Here is a 13,322-nt window from a genome sequence, read left to right as displayed (position 1 = left end):
TAGAAAACTCCACACTCACAGTGACCTGAGCAAGAGGGCTGCCAAGGGCTGCTGGGGGGAGTCTGAGGACTGCAGGGGAGCCAAAGGGCGGGGGCCGTGGATATGGGAAGAATACTAGCCTGGGCCTGGTGCTGCCACCACATAACTCTAGTCCTGGACCAGACTGAAGAGTTATTTCCTTCTCTGGGCCCTTTTTTCAGCATCTTTGTTTCAGCATCTGTCAGATGAGGGGGGTGACCCTCAGCATTGACATGTTATGTCTTTGGCAAACTGCTGAATTCTGTTTCCTGCCCAGACATTTCACCTATGGTGATTTCTGCCTCTTTACGGAGCAGGCACTCATTCATAGGAAGCCTTGTAATCAAGTATCAGCTCCTACGGGCAGGGACCGTGGGTTTACTCTCACTCTTGACAAAGGCCACTGGAATACTTTTGGGTGCTGCTACTAAGAGGCAAACTTACTTATTTCTGTCTTCCCTTCGAGCAAGGGAAGGTCAGAAGAAAGCAAACAGAGTGAGCCAAGGATTGTTTAAGGAGGACATGGCGGGTAGGACACTTTCCATCCCATCTTGCTCTACTTGACCTGTAGGCAGGGAGGGGCAAGGGTCCCATCTTATCAGTTGAAGGAAGTGGAATTTCTCTGAGTAGCAAGCAGGCACACAGGCCCAGTCCTTGAAGTACGAAATGCTCTGTGAGGTTAACAAATAATGTCAGGGGAAATTAAGAATGGCCCTAAGTGGGCACTGGCCCTCCCTGGAGTCCATCGCAACAAGGCTGTGCCGAGCTGGACCAGGGTGGGGAAGCAGTGCTGGGAGAGGGTCCTGGGAGTGGCTGCCTGGGGAGGCCACAAGAGGAGAAAGGCTTCCAGGATCAGGGAGGAATCGCACTCCAGTGGAAGCCAGGGAGTGTAGGGGAGGCAGTGAGAGAGAGGTGAGCCGGTGTGTTTGTTTGTTTGAATCCACTCTTAATGTTATTTGATGCCGAAAATGCTCCCGGTTCACCACTGGGACTCCTTCCTATTAGCTAGCGTGTCCTGTTGCCAACCCCCCAGTGGTCTTTGGAGGCTACTCTGCTTTCTTGTACAATAAGGGATTCTGGGCTCCTCTCCTATACTTACCGCCCCAGATGTAGATGCAGCCTTTCTTCATGGAGCTGTGGTTTCCATTCCAGACACATCTGTAACATCACTGCCTGGTGGACTCTGTGAGTGGCTCTGTGGCCCTTGTCCATCCTGATCCTGGCTGGCCGTCTGTCTCCTCAATACTATCTCTCTCCTATTTCATTTTTGGATGGCCCTGCTTGCAAACCCGAGCTGATGGCTGACCGACGCACACCTTCATGCCGCGTCTCCGGGCCCCCCAGCATTCAGCCCTTTTGTGTACTCGTGACTCTTAGCGCTGCTTTGCCTCCGATAAACTTGACGGCAAGGCTACTTCTTACGCTAAGAGCTCTTTCTTTTCAACGATCCTCTGTTATCCTCTAGTCAGTGGAGAATCTCCCTGTTTTCTTTTGTATACTTTTTTTTTTTTGGCCACACCGTGTGGCATGCAGGATCTTAGTTCCCCAACCAGGGATCCAACTCGTGCCCCCTGCAGTGGAAGTGTGGAGCCTTAACCAATGGACCGCCACAGAAGTCCTGCCTATTTTCTTTAACGTCTTTTTTTTTTGGTACCTTTGGACCTCCTTCACCCATTTCTCCTAATCCCCACCGCCTGCCTCTGATACCACCAATCTGTACTCTCTGTATCTATGAGCTTGTTTGTTCGTTTGTTTGTTTTTAAACAGCTCTTTTGTAAATGGTTGAATCTCCATCTGGGGCAGGAAGATTAGGAATCCCTTGTCGTATAAGAGGGCACAAGAGCCTGTAAAGAACACGAGGCCATGGTGACAGGACACGTGAGCTGATGTGAAGGATTCCCAATGATGAATTTAATGCTTTAGTGTAGTTTCAGGGCTTAGAGTTTGCAAAAAATGTTTTAATGGCTCAGAGCAGGGTCTACAATCTTTACCTGGACTTCAAGAACAGATTGTTGGGCTTAATTCCTTGGGAATCAGTCATCTTCCCATTGTGGGAACAATGCAACGGTGCTGGAGGGGGTGGGTGTGTTGACCTCTAGGCGGGGCGGTTTGCCTGGGGGGCCCTCCTACGGATGACCCTGGGTGTGTCCACCTGAGATGGGGCCTCACAGGCTTAGAAGGTATTGTGTGTTGGCCAGGAGAGCGGAACAGCTGAGAGCCTTTGGTGGCAACTGAGGAAGAGTGGCACTGCGGTCACCAGGGGCCAGCGGGAGGCCAGATCCTTGGACCTAACCAGCCTTCAGGGACGTGTCCGTCAGGGTCACTTAAATCAGGTAATTTGAGGAGAGTTTAGTAAAGGGATGATCTACAAAGTTGAGGGCAGGTGGTTGGAAAACCAAAAGGGAAATCGTGGTGCCTGGGGCTGGAACTGGGCCTGAAGGAGTGAAGAAGGTGTTTACTGGAATCCAGAGAGAGAGAGACAGAGAGAGGTGGAGAGGGAGAGGCCTCACAGGAGCTGTCGCCTGCCATCCTGGCTGGGCACAGGGAAAGAGCTGGAAGGTAGAAACTCACCCTCGCTGGCCTCCTGCCCTCGGCTCTGCTGCCAGGCTCCTTGATGGCCCAGTCCAGCCGGAAGGCAGAGGACAAGGGAGCCCATTGATGCTGCCCTGTGGGCCAACCTCCTGGGGCACCAAGCAGGGGCAACAGAAGATTCCAGCACAACAAGTAGAGGGGAAATTGGGAGGGGTGTGTGTGGAGCAGCCCAGAGCGAATCCAGGTCCTGAGCAAGTGCGTGAGTTTGTGTGTGTATATGTGTGTTGAGCCTCACAATGCACTCTTCTTGCTTTGGGGTGAGAGCAGTGACCTGTGTCCCCAGTCCCCTTGAAACAGGAGGGAAGGGGGCAGGGCACAACCTTTAAAAGAATAACATAGCTCGAGGACATGGCATAAACTGATTAGAACCAAATAGGTCCAAGCCTTGAGCCTCAGTATATGCTCACTGTAACACATCAGCAAGCTAAATGACATACCCACAGGTGCCATGACAGTTCCAAGACTGACCATAAAGGTCAAAAGGTGGGCGGTGGCCCAACTTCTGGAAATCCCTGCCCCTTCCCCAAAATAGCTGGAACACTCCTCCCACTCATTGGCCTATGAAATTACTCACGCCTATAAAAACTGACAACCTCATACCCTGGGGCCGCTCTCACCTTCTGAGATGGCCCACACTCTGTCTGTGAAGTGTGTTTCTCTCCAAATAAATCCACTCCTTACCTATCACTTTGTCTCTCACTGAATTCTTCCTGCAGTGAGACATCAAGACCCTGAGCTTCATTAAGTCCTGAGACCAGGTGTGTGATCTCAGTTAAAAGAACATGGGTTCAAGTCCCAATCTGAGTTGCACGGTTTCACCCTTATGCTCAAGATCCTCAGTCCCCAAATGTTCTCCGCCACCCCCAAATATCTCCTCCACTCACAGGTTGATGCCTGAAATCCCCTGTTTTTAAAAAGCTTTCTGTCCTGAGCTAAAGGTTCCGCTAACTGTAAAGTGATCTTCACATACATGACACCACAAGCAAGGAGGAAAGGAAACGGACACTTCCTGCGTTCTTACTCTGTGCCTGACCCGCATGTGAGAGGTCTGACATTGACAAGACTGATAAATGGCCCCAGGACCTTGTAGGACAAGTATAACAAGTATTCCTAATTCACACATGAGGCTTGCGGGGTGGGGGTGGGGGGGATAGGGGGTTAGCCTGCCCATGCCACAGCCCGCATTTAGATATTTTTATAACCTGCTTGGTCCAAAGCCCATACATTTCATCACCACCCCTGTGATTCCCAAACCTCAGAGTGTTTCAGATGAGCTGAGAAGCTTGTGAAATAGGTGGGATCTTTATCTGGGAGCTGGTCTTGATGTGAGGAGAAGGGGAAGCCGTCCCAAAGCACAGGAAAGGATACGGTGGGGGCAAGGGTGGTGCCCAGCACCACAGACTGGCCGGCGTAAACAACAGACATTGATTTCTCAGTTCCGGAGGCTTGCGAGTCCAAGATCAAGGTGCTGGCAGATACGGTTCCTGGTGAGACCCCTCTTCCTGGTTTGCAGACAGCGCCTTCTCAGTCTGTCCTCACACGGTGGTGGGGAGAGAGAACTCTGGTCACTCCTCTCTTTATATAAGGACACCAATCCCATGATGGGAGGGGAGCCCACCCTCATGACCCAATCTAAACCTAACTCTAACCTCCCAAAAGCCCCCATCTCTAAATACCATCCCAGGACCTCCCTGGTGATCCAGTAGTTAAGATTCTGCACTCCACCACAGGGGGCGCAGGTTTGATCCCTGGTTGGGCAACTAAGATGCCGCGGTGTGGCCAAAACCAAAAACCAAAAACCAAAAACCAGAAAAACCCCCAACCATCCCATTGCGGGGGTAACCATCATACATGCATGAATCTGGGGCTAGACACAAACATTCAGTCCATAGCAGAAGGAACCTTGAAGATTTTTGCCAAGGGTGGGTCCACCCCGCCCTTCTGAGTGCTGACCGTGCCTTCCTTCAGCTCCCCAGGAAGGGCTGCAACGTAACTCCCTCTCTTTCCCCTCCCCTGACTCCAACTGAGCCCCAACTTTCAGTCTCCAGCCTCACCGGATCCCACAGAAAGCAGTGCCTTCAGTAGCAACATCTTTGAACTCAAAGCTGATGGCACAGTGTTAATTCCACGGGTTTTGTAAAGAAAGCGTCCTGGGTTCACAATCCACTTATGATCCACGTAAACTTTGCCAATCACTCTGAAATGCAATTTTCTCATCTGTAAAATGGAGGTAACACTATCTACCTGGGTTCAAACGTGTAGCACAACCTTTGGGACCTGGTGGGCTTCCAGTGAGTGTAAAGATCTGTCTAGAAGCCCGCCTCCTGATTTCCCGGCCTGGGCTTCTGCCTGTGACTCTCCATTTCCTTTATTTGAGGCGCAAAATGTGACATTTATTAAGCGTCCCGGGGCTGGGGGCCTTGCACTGCCCATAGATGGCTGGTCATCCTGACCTCGGGGTCAGTGGGTTGACTTGTACTCACGAGAAAACGTTCAGTCGAATAAAAAGGAAAGGAAGACATGCGGGGTGATGGGAGGGGGTGGCGGGGTTTACTCTTCTGAAGCCACCCCAGAGCGTGGGAAGCGCTAGGGGACCCCCAAGAGCCTCCCCACCTTTGTTCCCCAGCCTCTTGGCTGCTGGGCTGGCGCGCCCTCTAGTGGTCCTCCCGCTGCAAACATTTCTTTTTAAGTAGATCAGTTCCTTTGACAGTCTGTCCTTGAGGACACTCAGCAAATTTTTACTGAGAGACTTCTTTGCCAGGGAATATTCTAGGCGTTGGAGATATACCAGTAAACAAAACAAAACAACCCCCTGCAGTGTTCTTTCTCTAAACTAACTCTATGGCCGGTTGGTAACTTCCATCTGGATCCCTGAAGCCTGTTATTTGCTCCTTCTTTTGTATTGCCAAAGGTGAATTTTTAAAAACTAGCATGCGTAGACCACCAAATAAAATGAAACCAGAGCATCGTGTAATATTGGTGCAAATTTGAGGAGTGAGGTTTTTAGCTCAATTTTAAGTGACTTGTCATATCTTAGTGCTTTTTCCTTTGTTATAGATTATGATTCTGCTTTTCCCCTGCTTTTTAGGTTTGTTCACGAGTGTATTTACAAAGAGAGGTTCCTCTAGATCTGCACTATCCACATATGACTATTTAAATTAAATTAATTACAATTTAATAAGACTAAAAATGTAGTTTCTTACTTGCACTACTCACACTACCCACATGTGACCGGTGGCTATCTTGTTGGAAAGCACAGATATATAACGTATAATATTTCCATCGTAGAAGGTTCCACTGGACAACACTGTTGCGGTGGTGGGGATTCGGCTGTAGGAATGTCGAGTTATGTTAATGTGAAGGTGTAATCCCTCCCCTCCTTCCTTCTGCCTTCTTACCTGCAGTTTGGACAGTGGCCTCTGGCTGCAGGGAGCCAGAGGGGTGTAAGCTGGAAGACTTAACTTCCTACTGTTTGCTGATCCAGTTAGGAGATGTGCCCACCTTCTCCGTTCCTCCTTTTTTTAAAAAAAAATTTTATCTATTTATTAAAAACATTTTTTTTTTTTTGTCTGCGCTGCACGACTTGCAGCATCTTAGTTCCCCAACCAAGGATTGAACCCCTGCCACTGCAGTGAAAGGGCTGAGTCAGAAGCACTGGATTACCAGGGAATTTCCTCTGTTCCTCTTTGGTCCAAGCGCACATCAGACCAACCGTGGGAGCAGGTTCCCAGGCTGATCAGCCCTGTGGTTGCTTCTTTGCTGGGAGACTTCAGTTGCCAAAGCTTTGTCTCTCTGCCCACTTGGTCTTGGGTTGCCAGCTCTGCTCTTGACCTCTGCCCTTTCTGGTTCTAATTATGGGCTAGAAGGGACTTGGGGAACCCTCTTATCAAGCGCTTGTACACAGGGAAGACTTTGATCTCCTCCTACAAGAGAGCAAGTGGGCAATGAATGCCAGGGCGTCTGAAAGTTGAAAGTCTCCACTTCTTGAGCCACTACCATTAACTTAGGAGCAGAGACAGCTGGACTGAGCATCCTGGTCCGCGGGCTCTTCCCGTTTCTTCTGCTAAAGTGCTCTGCGACTTTGGGCAAGTTATTCTCTCCGCCCAAGCCTCAGTGTCTTCGTATGCAGTGAGGGATGTGGGACTTGATGATTGCCAAGGTCTTCTGCAATTCTAGAGTTTGTAACTTGGCCAACGCCTTTGTGACTCCAGTGCACAAAGAAGTTATGATCAGGGTAAAGCAGATTCCCTTCCCAAAGAGTAATCTCCTGGCCCAGATGGTTTCACTCCAGTTTCAAACACCTGAAGAAGAATAAGCAGCAATTTTACACAAACTCTTCCAGAAAATAGAGGAGGGAACACTTCCCAACTTATTTTTAGGCCAGTATTATCTTGATATCAAAACCAGATGAAGACAGTACTAAAAAAACTATAAACCAATATCTCTCATGAGATATAGCAAATTGAATCCATTGTTCTAAAACAATTATAAATATCAGAAGAATTATATACTATGACCAAGTAGGATTTATTCCACATATATAGTCTGATTCAATATTCAAAATTCCACGATATCAAGTGCTCAATAAAGTTTAGATTAAAAATAATGTCCAGGGACTTCCCTGGTGGTCCAGTGGCTAAGACTCCACGCTCCCAATGCAGGGGGCCTGGGTTTGATCCCTGGTCAGGGAACTAGCTCCCACATTCCGTAACTAAGAGTTCGCATGCCTGCCACAACTAAAAAAAGATCCCACGTGCCGCAAGTAAAAAGACAAAAAACAAAAAGATCCTGCATGCCACAACTAAAAGACCTGCATGCTGAAACTAAAGATCCCGCATGCCGCAATGGAGATCCCGCACGTGGCAACGAAGATCCCACGGGCAACTAAGACCCAGCGCAACCAAATAGATAAATAAATATTTTTTAAAAATGTCCATCATAGCAACAGGTTAATTAGAAAAATCATAATCTTATCAACTAGTACAGAAAAAGCATCTGACAAAATCCAACACCTATTTATGATTTAAAATTCTCAGCAAGTTAGGAAGAGAAGGGAACTACCTCAGTCTGATAAAGACATCTACAAAAAGTCTACAGCTAACATCATAGTTGATGGTGAAAGACTGAATGCTTTCTCCCTAAGACTGGGAACAAGGCAAGGATATCTCTTCTCACTACTCTTATTCAATACAGTAACTGGAAGTTCTAGCCACTGCAAAAAAGCAAGAAAAAGAAATAAAAAGGCACACAGAATGGAAAGAAAGAAAGAAAACTGTCCTTCTTTGCAGATGTTATGATTGTGTATGCAGAAAATCCCAAAGACTCTGCAAAAAAGCTCCTATAACTGCTATGTGAGTTCTGCAATGTCACAAGATACAAGATCGATGCACGAAACAAATCACATTTCTATATACTAACAACAAACAGGCAGAAACTGTAATTTAAAATGCTATACCATGTATAATTGTTACAACGAAAATGAGACACCTAGTTACAAATTTAACAAAATATGTGTAGGATCTGTATGCCGAAAATTACTAAATGTTGATAAAATCAATCAAAGAAGACCTAAATAAATGGAGACATACACTGTGGTCATGCATTGGATGACTCAACATAGTAAACATGCCAATTCTTCCCAAATTCATTTATAGGTTTAATGTAATTCCCATCAAAATCCCAGCAAGATATTCTGTAGACATAGATACGCTTATTCTAACACTTAGATGAGAAAGCGCAGGCCCTAACATGCCTAAACCAATCTTTAAAAAAAATAAATAAATAAATTGGGAGGAATTACTCTACCCCATATGAGATACTGTAGGAGACCAGGATGAAATAAAAGGAGGATCAAATCCTGGCCAGCCCTTTCCTGAAAGTAGAGATGGAACCTCCTCCAAAAAGTCTTCCTGGATTAGCTCCTATACTTACTTAACTAGCCCCTGCATATGCCCTACTTGAATTGTATCAAATTATTTTGCCTTCATTAACATGAGAGTTGGTGAGTATTCCTATTTTTCAGCTGTGTATTCAATAATCTACAATACATGGGGCTTGGTGAGGGAATTATTGTGGCTTCTACCTTTTTGCATTTCTCACCAGGCCCAGGAAGGTGTTCCGGACCCAGCGGGTATTCAGTTATTTTGCAGAAAGAACAGACTAAGATGAATATTCTCGTCCTGCTCTTCTCAGGGCCTCCTGGTCCCCACCAAGCATCTTGTCCCCACTGTGCATCAGGGACCAAGATCCCAGCTCAAGACCCCAGAGGCCTCATCACCTCCCAGCACCAGCTGCTGAGCCCATTACCCAGAGCTGGGCAGGAAAAGCCCGAGGTCTCCTGAAAAGTGATGACATCAGGATAGCCCTCCTTCCCCCTCTGCCAAGCTCTGCTCTGGAGCCCCTGAGGCCACCAGGTCCCCCATCCTGCTGACATTTCCTCTTCCCGTACTCAATGGCTCATTAGGAGTGGAGGGCTTGGTTGGGGGCCAGGAGAAATGGGAACAGTGGAATGAAAGGCAGGAGCGTGGACCCTTTGGTTTCTAGGCTGGAAGCATTTGGAAGGGGCAGCATTTCATTTTTATATTGAGGAGGTGGAGGAGGTCATGGCAAGATTACTTTGGAGGGACTTCCTTTCTGTAGCCTATAGAGAGGATTCCAGATGCTAGAAGTGGTTAAAAAGACAATCCCTCCATGGGCCCCATGGTGTTTCCCTGGTGATCACAGATGATGTCTGAGTGCTCTTCCTGTTCCCTACAAGCCCAGGAATTCCTTATTCCCATCACACCATCCTGGAATGCCTCCTGGGGCTGCTGCCTTTTGTCTTAAATGGTATCATGACATTGGAATCACTTCCTAATCTGGGGGGAGATGTGTGTCCAGGCATGTGAGTGGAAAATAAGCCAAACCAAGCAAAGAAACTCAAGTAAGAAGTGAGCCCTGGGCTTCCCTAGTGGCGCAGTGATTAAGAATCCGCCTGCCAATGCAGGGGACATGGGTTCGAGCCCTGGTCCGGGAAGATTCCAAGTGCTGTGGAGCAGCTAAGCCCGTGTGTCACAACTACTGAGCCTGCGCTCTAGAGCCCGCGAGCCACAGCTACTGAAGCCCGCGTGCCTAGAGCCCGTGCTCTGCAACAAGAGAAGCCACCGCAATGAGAAGCCCGCGCACCGCAACAAAGAGTAGCCCCCGCTTGTCGCAACTAGAGGAAGCCCGCACGCAGCAACGAAGACCCAACACAGCCAAAGTAAATAAACTAATTAATTAATTTTAAAAAAAAAGAAGAAGTGAGCCCTAAGTGATGCCTAATTGGTCAAGCAAGACCTGGGTGGATGTGCCTGCTGCCAGGGCCCAGCACAGCATGGGGCTGAGCAGCTCACTCCATCAGCGGTCTTCCCTCTGCGTGTGTTTTCCATGGCTCTTGCGCCTTGTGGCCCTACTAGGTCCCTAGGCTGTGCCTTCATGGTCCCTCCACACCCCCTACAAGCTGGGCAGCTTAGCCAGAGGCCCCCAGAAAAGGCTCCCTCTGCACGTCTGGGCAGTTGCTGGCAGGGAAGACGGCTCCCTTCCACCCTTCCACACGCCAGCTTTCTCACAGGCCTCACACAGGCCTCCAGAGGAGGACGGGCCAGCTCACCCCTTGATTCTGTGCTCCCTTTCTACTCTCAAGGAGCCGAGCGAACCGAGAGGAGGGATGGTCCCTGGGGAAGACCTCCCCAGTAGGACGGAGGTTGGACACTGCTGTCTGCCGGTGTGTAATTCGGGAAGTGGTGGAGACATACCATGGGGCTGTCAGGGGGAAGTTTCTGTTTCTCGCTCTCTTTTTACAGAATGTACTTAGGACACTGGGACAAAGGGGGGAAGGGTCCAGACAGGAAGGAGAGGATTTGGAAGCAAGCAAGAAAACAGAACAGTCCGTTTGACTTGCTGCATTCCTAAGGTTGGACTCATTCTGGTCTGCTCCCTATATGACACATGTGAGGTAATGCTGGCTGCCTCAAAGACTCCAGAGCGACTATTCGGACACGGGCCTCTTGGAGGTCCTGGTGCCAATGGTTCTAAGGAACTCGGGAAAACTTGACTCATCACAGAGAACTCAGACACTCCCCAAGAGGCTCCCAACTGCCCTAGATTTCCCTGGAGGGTCACTCCAAACAGGCCCCCCACTGGTCTACAATGAGTTTGGCACATAGGCACCAATGTAGCTGTAAGAGGAATTTAATATTCCATAAACAACCCTGGTTGAATTAGCAGGTTAGTTTCATGGTTCAGATCAGTCCTGGGAACCTCCAAGCCCTACAGGGTTGTTTGGTGGCAAGCTCCTTTTTGCCTCTACTGCCATCTGTGAAAGCAGTCATAAGTCTACGTGTGGCTCTATTCCAACCAAACTTTACATAAGGACACTTAAATTTGAATTTCACATAATTCTCATCTGTCACAAAATGCTACAATACATTATTCTCGATTATAGGTCTTTTGATGGCTTTTTTAACTCTTTAAAAATGTAAACACTACTCTTAGCTCTTAGGCCACACAAAAATGGATGGTGGGCTAGAATTGGCCTGTGGGCTGTAGTTTGCCAGCCTCTGGTCTAGAAAACATGGACAAGGGTAGCCAGCTTTGAAGATTCTGTTTCAGCATTAACAACCCAGGACAGCAAAATCTGTGTCTTGTGAACCCAAGGGCCCCTAGAGAGGAATCCTTAGTCATTTCTGTTACTTCTCTTTCCGTCAATAGACTTCATTTTTTTGGTTCCACATAAAAACAGCCAATGAAGTTTCACTTTTGTTTGGTCTAAGAAAACAGTCTAAGTGCACCAGCAATTTTATCACAGCCAGAGTAGCACCAAAATGACAGACACTGGCAACCAGCCTCCTTGAAACTGTTCAAGGATAGAGTTGGGGTCCCCTTACTTTGCAAAATGCAGTTTCTCCATCTGTCATGGTGCTTACTGAGGCGGGCAGATGGGTCCTGACTCAGAAAGGGGACTTGCACCTTGGTTTCCATACCTCTGCCAGGTCTTTAGGAAGTTATAGACTTGGAGCAATGCTCTGGTGTCCTCAACCCCACCGCTTCTGCCCCATGCAGGCACTGGGGGTTTCCAACATGGCTCCGTGAACCTTGAGTTCCTTTTTGGTGCACGTTTCCTGATCTCAGATCCTTGATTCCTTTTCTTTTCTCTTCAGAGAGATCAGTCCATCTGTTGCTGTCAGGGAAGCATATTTGAGATGGAAATCTCCCTTTATCTTTTCTACCGTGATCTGATGATTCCTCATCTCCCACTGGTTTCAGAAGGCTGGACTCCTTGAAACAGACCAACTAAATTGGTCAGTGCCTTGAGTAGATTTGCATTCCTGGATTCAGCTCTGTGATAAGGTTATCATTAGGGGTCTCTTTGGTTGGCTGGTCATCACTCAGCTGCTTGAATCTCCAGCATTTCCCTAGACTCTGACCATTGCTCATGGACTCAGGCAGAGAATCCTAACTGGTAGCAGGGTGGGCCCAGGAGTGCCAGGGCCTTGAGCTCCCTGTAACCCCCTCAGATGCTCTTCCACACTGAGGAACAGGTGTTCTTCTGGGGATAAACCTCGCTTCTCAGTTCAGTTTGTTTGTTTCCTTAAGGTTTTTCCAGGCGAGCCCAGAACAATTCCAACACAGCCACCCCTCCCCCAGCAAAAAAAAAAAAACAAAAAAACTTTTAAGATCCTCTTCACCATCTTTACACTCAGCAACACTGAACAAATAGTTCTCTGAATCTACCAGCTGCTTCATGCCTCTGGATCTCAACTCGTGCTGTTCCAGGCTATTCCATGCTGTTCCCTATGCCCAGAATGCCCTCCTTCCTTTCATCTGGCTGCCAGCATCACTTCACAGGAAAGCCTTGCCTTACCCTGCCCCCTCTCTCAGCAGAGCTAAACACCCTTCCTCTCTGCTCCCTCTGCGTATCTGAATTTATACTTCTCTCGCACCCAGCACAAGCCTATCACTAGCCACATGACAAGGTAAAAAAACAAAAACGAAAACAAAAGAAACCCCCACTGTAATCTAATCATGGCTGACTTGAAGACGGACAAAAAAAAAGGCAACAATGATTAAGAAGTGCACTTGAAATAGGTCTTACATTCTTCCTCTCATCTTTTTCTTTCTTTTTTTTTTTTTTGGCCTTGCCATGAGGCTTGTGGGATCTTAGTTTCTCAACCAGGGATTGAACCTGTGCCCTCGGCAATGAAAGCCCAGAGTCCTAACCACTGGACCACCAGGGAATTCCCCATCCTCTAGCCTTAATGATGAACTTTGCTATAGGTGTACAGCAGGCTTAAAAAAAGAGTAGCTAAAAATAGTTTGAGGTCACTACGATTAGCATGACCTTTGAAACACTAGTTTCCAGAACATTTTAGTTATAATATCTTGATAGCAGATACAAAACTAATTTTGGAATTATTGATAGATAAATAAAATTATTTTAAAATATTGTTTATATTTATCTTGTTCTTCTAAGACCTCACTTTTTGTGCCTGTCTTGTAATGAAGTAATATACGTAGAGCACTTTGAACAATGCATTATAAGCAGTCAAATGTTATCTATTTTTTAAATAAAAGACATTTATTCAGTGTCATGATCAGACTACTACATTTAACAATCAACAGCATGGGTGCAAAAAAAAAAATCTACATTAAAACACTTTGTTGGAATGCTTTATACTTTTCACAGAACAGAA

The sequence above is a fragment of the Eschrichtius robustus genome, chromosome 21 (assembly GCF_028021215.1).
Source record: "Eschrichtius robustus isolate mEscRob2 chromosome 21, mEscRob2.pri, whole genome shotgun sequence".
Classification (NCBI taxonomy): Eukaryota; Metazoa; Chordata; class Mammalia; order Artiodactyla; family Eschrichtiidae; genus Eschrichtius; species Eschrichtius robustus.
Note: the sequence above shows the minus strand (reverse complement) of the source record.